This window comes from Salmo salar, chromosome 16, assembly GCF_965601325.2.
Source record: "Salmo salar chromosome 16, fSalSal1, whole genome shotgun sequence".
In the NCBI taxonomy this organism is placed as follows: domain Eukaryota; kingdom Metazoa; phylum Chordata; class Actinopteri; order Salmoniformes; family Salmonidae; genus Salmo; species Salmo salar.
Window position 1 is genome coordinate 13,592,389 of NC_138306.1, and position 11,369 is coordinate 13,603,757.

The following is an 11,369-nucleotide window of genomic DNA, read 5'->3' on the forward strand; positions in this document are numbered from 1 at the left end:
TCGGGTACGTTTTTTATCCGTCCGTGAAAATACTGCCCCCTAGCCATAACAGGTTAAAGCTGCAGATGTTGTTTGCTGCATTCCGTGCACTGGGCCTTTAAGAAATATTGTTCTTAAACCATTTCTCACAATCAGGCATTATTCCCCTGCAACCATCCATTTCTTCAGGTACAGGGCACGGAATGCAGAAAACAACATCTACACCTTTAATAAACGGTTTATATTTATTGGGATGAGTCTTGTCCTGGGGGCAGAATTTAGCAATTTCCCCTAGAAAGGACAGATGCAAAGTCAGCATTTTCCATATTGTAAAAATTCATAAAAACAGAAATTAGCTTTTGGGTCTTAATTATAAGGTTAGGGTTATGCATCAGGTTTAGCATGATGATTAAGGTTTGGGTCAGATTTTATGACTTTGTGGCTGTGGCAGCTAGTGACCATTCTGCAGAGCTGCCTCCAGAACAAGATTTATGACAAAAAACGCTAACCTGCTGTCACGATTCCCACTGACGGTGGCGACCCCTCCTGCTCGGGTGGCGCTCGGCGGTCGTCGTCACCGGCCTATTAGCTGCCACCGTTTCCCTTTTGCTTTTCCCTGTTTTTATTTTGTGACACCTGTGGTCAATTAGCCATTAGAGGGGCTATTTAGTTTAGCTGGCCCGCTCCTGTTCGTGCGGGATTAATGATTGTTTCTTGTTAGACGGCTTATGTTCGTGTCGACGTTGTTGGACGCCGTATGTATTTTCTCCCCTGTGTGTGGGAACATTTGTTTTTTTGTGTGAGTGTATATTAAAAACACCACTACCCTGTGTTCGCTGCTTCCTGCGCCTCATTCCTCCTCCACGATTACCAAGCCGTAACAGAATCCCGCACCACGATAGAAGGCATGAAATCAGCGGGAGCAGTGGCCACTCCTCTGCCCTCACCGGAGGAACGCGTACTCCACCACACGACAGTCCTCCATCGCATTGGATCGGCAATGGACCAGATGATGGAGAGGATGGACAGATGGGAGAGAAGTGGTATCCTCTCTCCACCTCCACCTCCCCCGATACAGCCATCTTCGCCTCCCATGACGTCTGGCTCTGGCGCGCTTCGTCTGGCGCTCCCGAGGGAGTACGATGGGGCGGCGGCTGGGTGCCAGGGGTTTTTGCTCGAGCTTGAGCTGTACCTGGCCACCGTCAGACCTGCTCCCACGGGGGAGGAGAGCGTGAGTGCCCTCGTTTCCTGCCTGACGGGCCGAGCTCTGGAGTGGGCTAATGCGGTCTGGAACGGTCCAGACTCGGCGAGGGACCACTACCCGGAGTTCACCCGCCGCTTTCGGGCCGTGTTCGACCACCCTCCGGAAGGAAGAGCGGCGGGTGAATGGCTGTTCCACCTCAGGCAGGAGACGAGGAGTGCCCAGGACTTCGCGCTGGACTTCAGGACCTTGGCTGCTGGGGCGGGGTGGAACGAAAGGGCCCTCATAGACCACTACCGCTGCAGTCTCCAGGCGGACGTCCGCAGGGAGCTGGCCTGTCGGGACACAGCTCTGTCCCTGGACGAGCTGATAGATATGTCCATACGACTGGACAATTTGCTGGCTGCCCGCGGGCGTTCGGAGAGGGTCCTGCCCGTTCCACCCCCGTGCACCCCCGCCCCTACCCCTATGGAGGTAGGGGGGGCCGCTCCTCCTGCACCAGCTGTGGTCGGAGAGGACACACGGCCGACCGGTGCTGGAGGAGCCAGTCTGGGAGTCGAGATGGTAGGCAGAACACTTCTCGGTCACCTCAGGTGAGTCAGCACCAGATTCACCCAGAACCCCCTGTTGGTCATGTGTTTTTACCTGTTTTGTTTACTAAATTTTTTCCCTCTTCCCAGCATAGGGCGCTAGTCGATTCAGGCGCAGCTGGGAATTTTATGGACCGTGGACTTGCCATTAAGCTGGGCATTCCGCGGGTGCCGATAGATTCCCCTTTCCCCGTGCACTCCGTAGATAGCCGACCATTAGGGTCAGGGCTAGTCAGGGAGTCTACGGTGCCACTGGACATGGAAACGCAGGGGAATCATAAGGAACGCATTAGTTTTTTCCATATTGATTCGCCTGCGTTTCCGGTGGTGCTGGGGGTCCCCTGGCTGGCTGGTCACAATCCCCGTATTTCGTGGAAACAGGGGGTTCTCCAGGGGTGGTCAGAGGAGTGTTCAGGTAGGTGTCTAGGAGTTTCCATAGGTGCCATGTCGGTGGAGTGTCCAGACCAGGTGTCCACCGTGCGCATTCTCCCTGAATACGTCGATTTGGCGATCGCTTTTTGTAAAATGAGGGCGACTAAATTACCACCTCATCGACAGGGGGATTGTGCGATAGCTCTCCAGGTTAACGCTGCGCTTCCCAGGAGTCACGTGTACCCCTAGTCACAGGAGGAGACGGCGGCTATGGAGACATATGTCACGGAATCCCTGGGACAGGGGTACATTCAGCCCTCCATCTCACCCGCTTCCTCGAGTTTCTTTTTTGTGAAGAAAAAGGAGGGAGGTCTGCGTCCGTGCATTGATTACCGAGGTCTAAACGCTATTACGGTGGGGTTTAGTTACCCACTACCTCTCATCACTACGGCGGTGGAATCATTTCACGGAGCACAGTTCTTCACAAAACTGGATCTCAGGAGCGCGTATAATCTGGTGCGTATCAAGAAGGGAGACGAGTGGAAAACCACCTTTAGTACCACATCAGGCCATTATGAGTACCTCGTCATGCCGTATGAGTTGAAAAATGCTCCAGCCGTCTTTCAATCCTTTGTTGATGAGATTCTCAGGGACCTGCACGGGCAGGGCGTGATTGTCTATATCGATGACATTCTGATATATTCCGCCACCCGCTCCGCGCATGTGTCCCTGGTGCGCAAGGTGCTTGGTAGACTGCTGGAGCATGACCTATACGTTAAGGCTGAGAAGTGTGAGTTTTCCAAACGAGCCGTCTCCTTACTGGGTTATCGCATTTCCACCACGGGGGTGGTGATGGAGTGTGACCGCGTTAAGGCCGTGCGTAATTGGCCGACTCCAACCACGATGAAGGAGGTGCAGCGGTTTTTAGGCTTTTCCAATTACTACCGGAGGTTTATCCGGGGTTTTGGCCAGGTAGCGGCTCCCATTACCTCACTGCTGAAGGGGGGGCCGGTGCGTTTGCGATGGTCGACGGAGGCGGACGGAGCCTTCAAGAAGTTGAAGACGCTGTTCACCGACGCACCCGTGTTGGCGCACCCGGACCCGTCTTTAGCGTTCGTAGTGGAGGTGGACGCATCCGAGGCTGGGGTGGGTGCCGTGCTATCACAGCGCTCGGGTACGCTATTGAAACTCCGCCCCTGCGCTTTCTTTTCGAAGAAGCTCAGTTCGGCGGAGCGTAACTACGATGTGGGGGACAGGGAGTTGCTAGCAGTGGTTAAAGCTTTGAGGGTGTGGCGGCACTGGCTTGAGGGGGCTAAACACCCCTTTCTCATCTGGACCGACCACCGAAACCTGGAGTACATCCGGGCAGCGAGGAGACTGAATCCACGTCAGGCGAGGTGGGCCATGTTCTTCGCCCGGTTTAGGTTTACCATCTCCTATAGACCGGGTTCCCTGAATACTAAGGCCGACGCGCAGTCCCGTCTCTATGACACGGAGGACCGGCCCATCGATCCAACTCCCATCATTCCAGCGTCTAGGCTGGTGGCACCTGTGGTATGGGAGGTGGACGCGGACATCGAGCGGGCACTCGTGTTGGAACCTGCGCCTGCGCAGGTGCCCGTGGGGCGCATGTATGTGCCGCTCGGTGTTCGTGATCGTTTGATTCGGTGGGCGCACACGCTACCTACTGCGGGTCATGCTGGTGAGGCGAGGACAGTGGGGAGTCTAAGGGGGAAGTACTGGTGGCCCACCTTAGCTAAGGACGTGAGGTCCTATGTCTCTTCCTGTTCGGTGTGTGCCCAGAGTAAGGCTCCTAGGCATCTACCAAGAGGGAAGTTACAGCCCCTCCCCGTTCCACAATGACCATGGTTGCACCTGTCCATTGACTTCCTGACAGATCTTCCCCCCTCTCAGGGGAACACGGCGATTCTGGTGGTTGTGGATCGGTTCTCTAAGTCCTGCCGTCTCCTCCCATTGCCCGGTCTCCCTACGGCCCTGCAGACTGCGGAGGCCCTATTTACCCACGTCTTCCGGCACTACGGGGTGCCGGAGGACATTGTCTCTGATCGAGGTTCCCAGTTCACATCCAGGGTCTGGAGAGCGTTTATGGAGCGGCTGGGGGTCTCGGTCAGTTTGACCTCCGGTTATCACCCCGAGAGCAATGGGCAGGCGGAGAGGGTGAACCAGGAGGTGGGCAGGTTCCTGAGGTCGTATTGCCAGGACCGGCCAGGGGAGTGGGCAAGGTATATTCCCTGGGCAGAGTTAGCCCAGACCTCACTTCGCCACTCCTCTACTAACATATCACCCTTTCAGTGTGTGTTAGGTTACCAGCCGGTCCTGGAACCATGGCACCGGAGTCAGACCGAGGCTCCTGCGGTGGAGGACTGGGTCCAGCACTCCAAGGAGACCTGGAGAGCCGTCCAGGACTCACTAAAGGAGGCCAGTGCGCGGCAGAAGAGGAGTGCTGACCGCCACCGCAGTGAGGCGCCCGTGTTCGCACCGGGAGACAGGGTCTGGCTCTCGACCCGGAACCTGCCCCTCCGCGTGCCCTGCCGGAAGCTGGGGCCGCAGTGTGTGGGGCCCTTCAAAGTCCTGAGGAGGATAAACGAGGTGTGTTATCGGTTGCAACTCCCTTCCTATTACCGTATTAACCCCTCGTTTCATGTGTCTCTCCTCAGGCCAGTGGTAGCTGGTCCCCTTCACGAAGATGAGGTGCCGGAGGTCCCTCCGCCCCCTCTGGACATCGGGGGGTCCCCGGCGTACAGCGTACGGGCCATTCTGGACTCGAGACGCCGGGCGAGGGGCCTACAGTACCTCGTGGACTGGGAGGGGTACGGCCCGGAGGAGAGGTGCTGGGTGCCGGCGGCGGACGTCCTGGACCCATCTATGTTGAGGGAGTTCCACCACCTCCGTCCGGATCGCCCTGCGCCTCGCCCTCCGGGTCGACCTCGAGGCCGGTGTCGGCGCGCTGCGGGGGCCGCGCGTCACGAGGGAGGTACTGTCACGATTCCCACCGACAGTGGCGCCCCCTCCTGCTCGGGTGGCGCTCGGCGGTCGTCGTCACCGGCCTATTAGCTGCCACCGATTCCCTTTTGCTTTTCCCTGTTTTTATTTTGTGACACCTGTGGTCAATTAGCCATTAGAGGGGCTATTTAGTTTAGCTGGCCCGCTGCTGTTCGTGCGGGATTAATGATTGTTTCTTGTTAGACGGCTTATGTTCGTGTCGACGTTGTTGGACGCCGTATGTATTTTCTCCCCTGTGTGTGGGAACATTTGTTTTTTGTGTGAGTGTATATTAAAAACACCACTACCCTGTGTTCGCTGCTTCCTGCGCCTCATTCCTCCTCCACGATTACCAAGCCGTAACACCTGCGCTATAACCATGGTCACTATGGTCATTATTATTCACCCCACATACACTATATATACACAAAGTATGTGGACACCCTTTCAAATTAGTGGATTCAGCTATTTCAGCCACACCCATTGCTGACAGGTGTATACAATTGAGCACACAGACATGCAATCTCCGTAGACAAATATTGGCAGTAGAATGGCCTTACTTAGGAGCTCACTGACTTTCAAAAACATGAAACATGACATAATACATAACATTGATAGACAAAAACAGCTCAAGGATATAACTACATCATAGGATGCTACCTTCCAACAAGTCAATACGTCAAATTTCGGCCCTGCTAGAGCTGCCCCGTGCAACAATAGCTCAGCCATGAAGTGGTAGGCCACTCAAGCTAACCGCCGAGTGCTGAAGCGCGTAGTGTGTAAAAATCATCTGTCCTCTGTTGCAACACTCCTTACCGAGTTCCAGACTGCTTCTGGAAGCAACGTCAGCACCAGAACTATTTGTCGGGAGCTTCATGAAATGGGTTTCCATATCCGAGCAGCCGCACACAAGCCTAAGATCACCATGCGCAATGCCAAGTGTGAGCTGGAGTGGTGTAAAGCTCGCCGCCATTGGACTCTGGAGCAGTGGAAACGCGTTCTCTGGAGTGATGAATCACGCTTCACTATCTGGCAGTCCGATGGATGAATCTGGGTTTGGCGGATGCCAGGAGAACGCTACCTGTCCCAAAGTAGAGTGCCAACTGTAAAGTTTGGTGGAGGAGGAATAATGGTCTAGGGCTGTTTTCATGGTTCGGGCTAGGCCCCTTAGTTCTAGTGCCCCCGTGCACAAAGCGAGGTCCAAACAGAAATAGTTTTTCAAGATTGGTGTGGAAGAACTTGACTGGCCTGCACAGAGCCCTGACATCAACCCCATCAAACACCTTTGGGATTAATTGGAACACCAACTGTGAGCCAGGCCTAATCGCCCAACACCAACACTCGACCTCACAAATGCTCTTGTGGCTGAATGGAAGCAAGTCCCCGCAGCAATGTTCCACTCTTCCCAGAAGAGTGGAGGCTGTTATAGCAGCAAGGGGGACCAACTCCATATTAATGCCCATGATTTTGGAATGAGATGTTCAACGAGCAGGTGTCCACATACAGTACTTTTGATCATGTAGTGTATGATAAGCAGGTCCACTTTTCTATTGCGATTTGAACAAAGGGTCCTGTTTGGTGTAGGAACTGTAGACAGTGGAAGGATACAGCAGTACAGTATCTCAGAGTTGTGGACTGGTGACTTGGACTCAAGTCTTGACTTCAATCACAAATTTGAATAACTTGAGATTTGACTTGGACTTGGAGCCTCAAGACTCGAGACTCGACTTTGACTTGAGACTGAGAACTAGAAATTATCTGTCCAGGTTTTGTAATGTTTTATCATTCGTTTTGTGCCATCGAGTCTAAGTGGATTAAGCTACATGCAGCCGAGACAGTAGCCGCAGCATCGCTTTTGCAAAATAAAAAATGCAACAGATCGACTCGTGAAACGCACACTCGGGACACTCTGATTGGACCAGCAAACTGTCAATCAACACAGGTCGGGTGAGCTAACGAACAGATTGCTGGTTTGCTGTACAGCTATAGGATCTGGTGTAGTGCAAACGTGAAATTGTAGGGAAAGAGGATTGCCATGATAAATAAATATGCAGCTCCCCAAAAATGTGGTGATCAAGAATATTAACTGTTTTCTTTGTAAGCTAACCAGTAATGGGGCAACAATTGCTTGATATTGACCATTTACTTATGAAGCTTTCATTTGGAATTTGTTGTTAAAATCAAATATTACTGTGACGAAGACACACCAAGAGCACTTCACTTGCGCTCTCCAAACTCCCGCCAGCGAAGACTGCTTTTTTTTCTCCTTGAAATATTTGCTGTTGCTTTCACACATTTAAAAGTATTGGTCCTATGTGGTAAATCTATATTCCATCTAATACTACAATAATTGCTAGCGTTTCATCATTCCATTACCTTACTTTTTATTGGAACACGTAGACATTTCTGTTTCATGTTTGATAGGCCGACAGTACATTTTCATTTTGAAGCCAACCATTTCTTACCGTGCTCTGAGTGGGAGCAATGTTTATAGTGCATATGAACATTCGCAAGAGTCATGAGGTAGACGTTATGTTTATTTAAGTCAATGGTTTCCTTTGTTCATATTTCCCGGGTTATGTCGGAGTTCCGTTGTCTCTGCCATTTTAGCTGTGCATAATAGGAGCGTGTGCGCCTTACTTCGCATAGAAATAGGTTAAGTGGCTTGCGCTCCACGCTTTGGAGTCAGAATGTTGAATAATATAAAATGATTGTTCCATGTATACGTGGTGTTGGAATATCATTAATAATCATTAAGTCTGATTAAAAACAATGTACCAATGTAACAATGGAGGTTGAAATTGCCTTTTATATTGTAGAACCAGTTTATTGGATGATGTAATTGCCAATAGGGTAATTGTATGGTCCTGGGGGCCCAAGTGCTTATTATGTAGACCTACCTGTTTGAGCTCCTGTTAGACAGATTCCATTTGGTTTTTCAGATTGGACAGATAAGACCTGATACAGAGGCTATTTCCTTTTGGGCTATTGCATGTGTATATTTGGTAAATCTAAATATTATTTTGTATGATATGGTGCTTTTACCATTGGATCACCAATACCTGTAAATCTACACTCTGAGCACGTCAACCTGCCTTGCCTTCTGCTGATTTGATGCCCTTATGACTGCTACAAGGTCCCTATTTTACAATTACATAGGCAGATAAAAATAAGTTGTAAACAAAATAATGAAAAGGGCTGTCCTGTAGCCTCGATAAGTAGACAAAGATTTGTGGTTGAACAAGTCGTTGCATGTATAGATATTTTGTTTTGCTTAACTTGTGACTCGACTCGACTTGCTCTTAGAATGCCCTACTTGGACTTGACTCGAGTCTTCACCCCGTTCTACTTGGGACTCTACTTGAGACTCGGACCTTGTGACTTTGAATAATAGTGACTTGGTCCCACCTCTGCAGTATGTCGTGATCATGTTTTAGAGGTTAGGTCTGAATCTGGTCACCATGGGTTCATTCAATCAACTACCACCACAACATCTGACATGTCTCTGCTGTGTGTTCCATCCCCCTCCAACCTCCCTTCCCTCCCACCATACCACCCCGTGATTGCTTCAGCGCTATTGTATCCTGGTGGGTAGTAATTGTGTTGAGCTAACCCATACAGTGCATGTCCTCTGAGCTCCATATAGAGCTGTGTTCTCAATCATCGTAAACAGAAGCACATCAGCTTGCACTTTGAAGAAGGAATGGAAACTGATGCTGCTGAGGGAGCTGGTCTTTCTCTATCTTGACTAGCTGTGAAGTGTAGACTAGTGATGGGCCGTTCGCGAACGTCGTGGTGAATGTTGGGAAACGAACCGCATCGACTCCATGCTTTGTATACTGCCGCTATTGCTTTTTGAACTTCAATCAATGATTATCTGCAAATAAGTTACAAAATAATTCTCTGAAGATGGTGAATCTGCACTGCAGAAACAATAAATAGTGGGGAGAGAACTTCATTCTGCTCCACGCTCATTTTTTGCAGTTCATAAAAAAATTGGTATTTTTTTCACAGGTGATCTAATCATTTGGAAAGGTAAAAATGTATTTGAACATGCGCATCACGATCTGGCATTATGGTAGCCTACTTTTTTTGGGGGGGGGCGGGGGGGGGGGGCTTTACATTAGAGATATACAAAACAAAATACATACATTTCTCCAATGCAACTTCAAGAGCTGGAGGCTGATCATTTATCTGGCATATTGATACAAATCTATTTAGTGAATTGATGGGAGACAAAAACTTATGTGACATTTATCCTCATTTTCCAATCGCCCTTTCAAATATCTTTCCTACTGTATCATGTTAAAATTTGTTGAGCCTATAGGTCAGGGCTTCATTGCTGCCGTGTTGGATGGAAAATCTAGCAAATCAATACTAAGTCCAGACATAGAAAGGGCCATAGTACAAATTGGTAAACATGTCATGTACACACAGGGAAAGTCAGGAAATGCCTTATACTAACTCTGTGAAACCATCTGAGAAATGTCAGAATCAAGGATGACCAGCTAATTTGTTTACTTTAAGACATCAATGCTGAAAGCTAATAATTATGAAGAATGTCATGACCAGTCAATTAGTTTACTTCTAAACAGCAACTTAGCACAATAGGGGAGTAGGGGAGAGTGGGGTAAGTTGAGCCATTTGTTACATTCAGCATCACTACATAAAGGGAAAAATAGAATTATTTCTAACTGATTGCTTCTACACGTTCTAACAAAGATACCTAAATATATTTCATGATGTTGTGTATCCCTGGAACTAATCAGAATTCATGTAAACATAACAGTTCTGAAAACATAGCTTGTCCAAAAAAAAGTGGTCTCTTGGCACAACTTAACCCGGGTATGGGGTAAATTGAGCGTAGGGACAGGATATGTTTTTACACCTTGGAGTAAGTGGGTGATGGTGCTAGAAAGTAAAAGTTGAATTCATGGAATGGGGAGTTGTAACGGTTGTCGGATATAGACCAAAATGCAGCGGGTAAATGTGCACTCATCTTCTTTATTATAATCGGACAAGAAGGAGAACCAAAATAAACACATACACAAAGAAAACCACGCCGACTATTCACATGCTGGTAAGGCACAAGGCTATACACAGACCAATCTCCCACAAAACACAAACAAAACACATACCTATATATAGGACTCTCAATCAAAGGCAACTACAAACCCCTGCCTCCAATTGAGAGTCTAACACCCAATACCTAACATAGAAATATTAAACTAGAGAGAACATAGAAATACAAAGAACATAGAACATAACCCAAAACCCGGAAATAATAAATCAAACACCCTTCTAAGCAAACCACCACCCCGAACTACATAAAACAAATACCCTCTGCCACATCCTGACCAAACTACAATACAAATAACCCCTATTACTGGTCCGGACGTGACAGGAGTGTGGTATGTTGTAAACGCAGCAAAAAATAAATGGCCCTTTTTCAGGACCCTGTCTTTCAAAGATTATTTGTAAAAATCCAAATAATTTCACAGATCTTCATTGTAAAGGGCTTAAACACTGTTTCCCATGCTTGTTCAATGAACCATGAACCATGAACAATTAATGAACATGCACCTGTGGAACGGTCGATAAGACACTAAAAGCTTACAGACGGTAGGAATGAGCGTTACACCGAGTCCTGTACCCTGGAGAGGGATCGATTTGGAGGTGAAGGGTCTGTCATGGCCTGGGGCAATGTGTCACAGCATCATCGGACTGAGCTTGTTGTCATTGCAGGCAATCTCAACGCTGTGCGTTACAGGGAAGACATTCTCCTCCCTCATGTGTTACCCTTCCTGCAGACTCATCCTGACATGACCCTCCAACATGACAATGCCACCAGCCATACTGCTCGTTCTGTGTGTGATTTCCTGCAACACATGAATGTCAGTGTTCTGCCATGGCCAGCGAAGAGCCCCGAACTCAATCCCATTGAGCACGTCTGGGACCTGTTGGATCGGAGGGTGAGGGCTAGGGCCATTCCCCCCAGAAATGTCTGGGAACTTGCAGGTACCTTGGTGGAAGAGTGGGGTAACATCTCACAGTAAGAACTGGCAAATCTGGTGCAGTCCATGAGGAGATGCACTGCAGTACTTAATGCAGCTGGTGGCCACACCAGATACTGACTGTTACTTTTGATTTTGACCCCCCCCCCCCCCCCCCCCTTTGTTCATGGACACATTATTCAATTTCTGTTAGTCACATGTCTGTGGAAC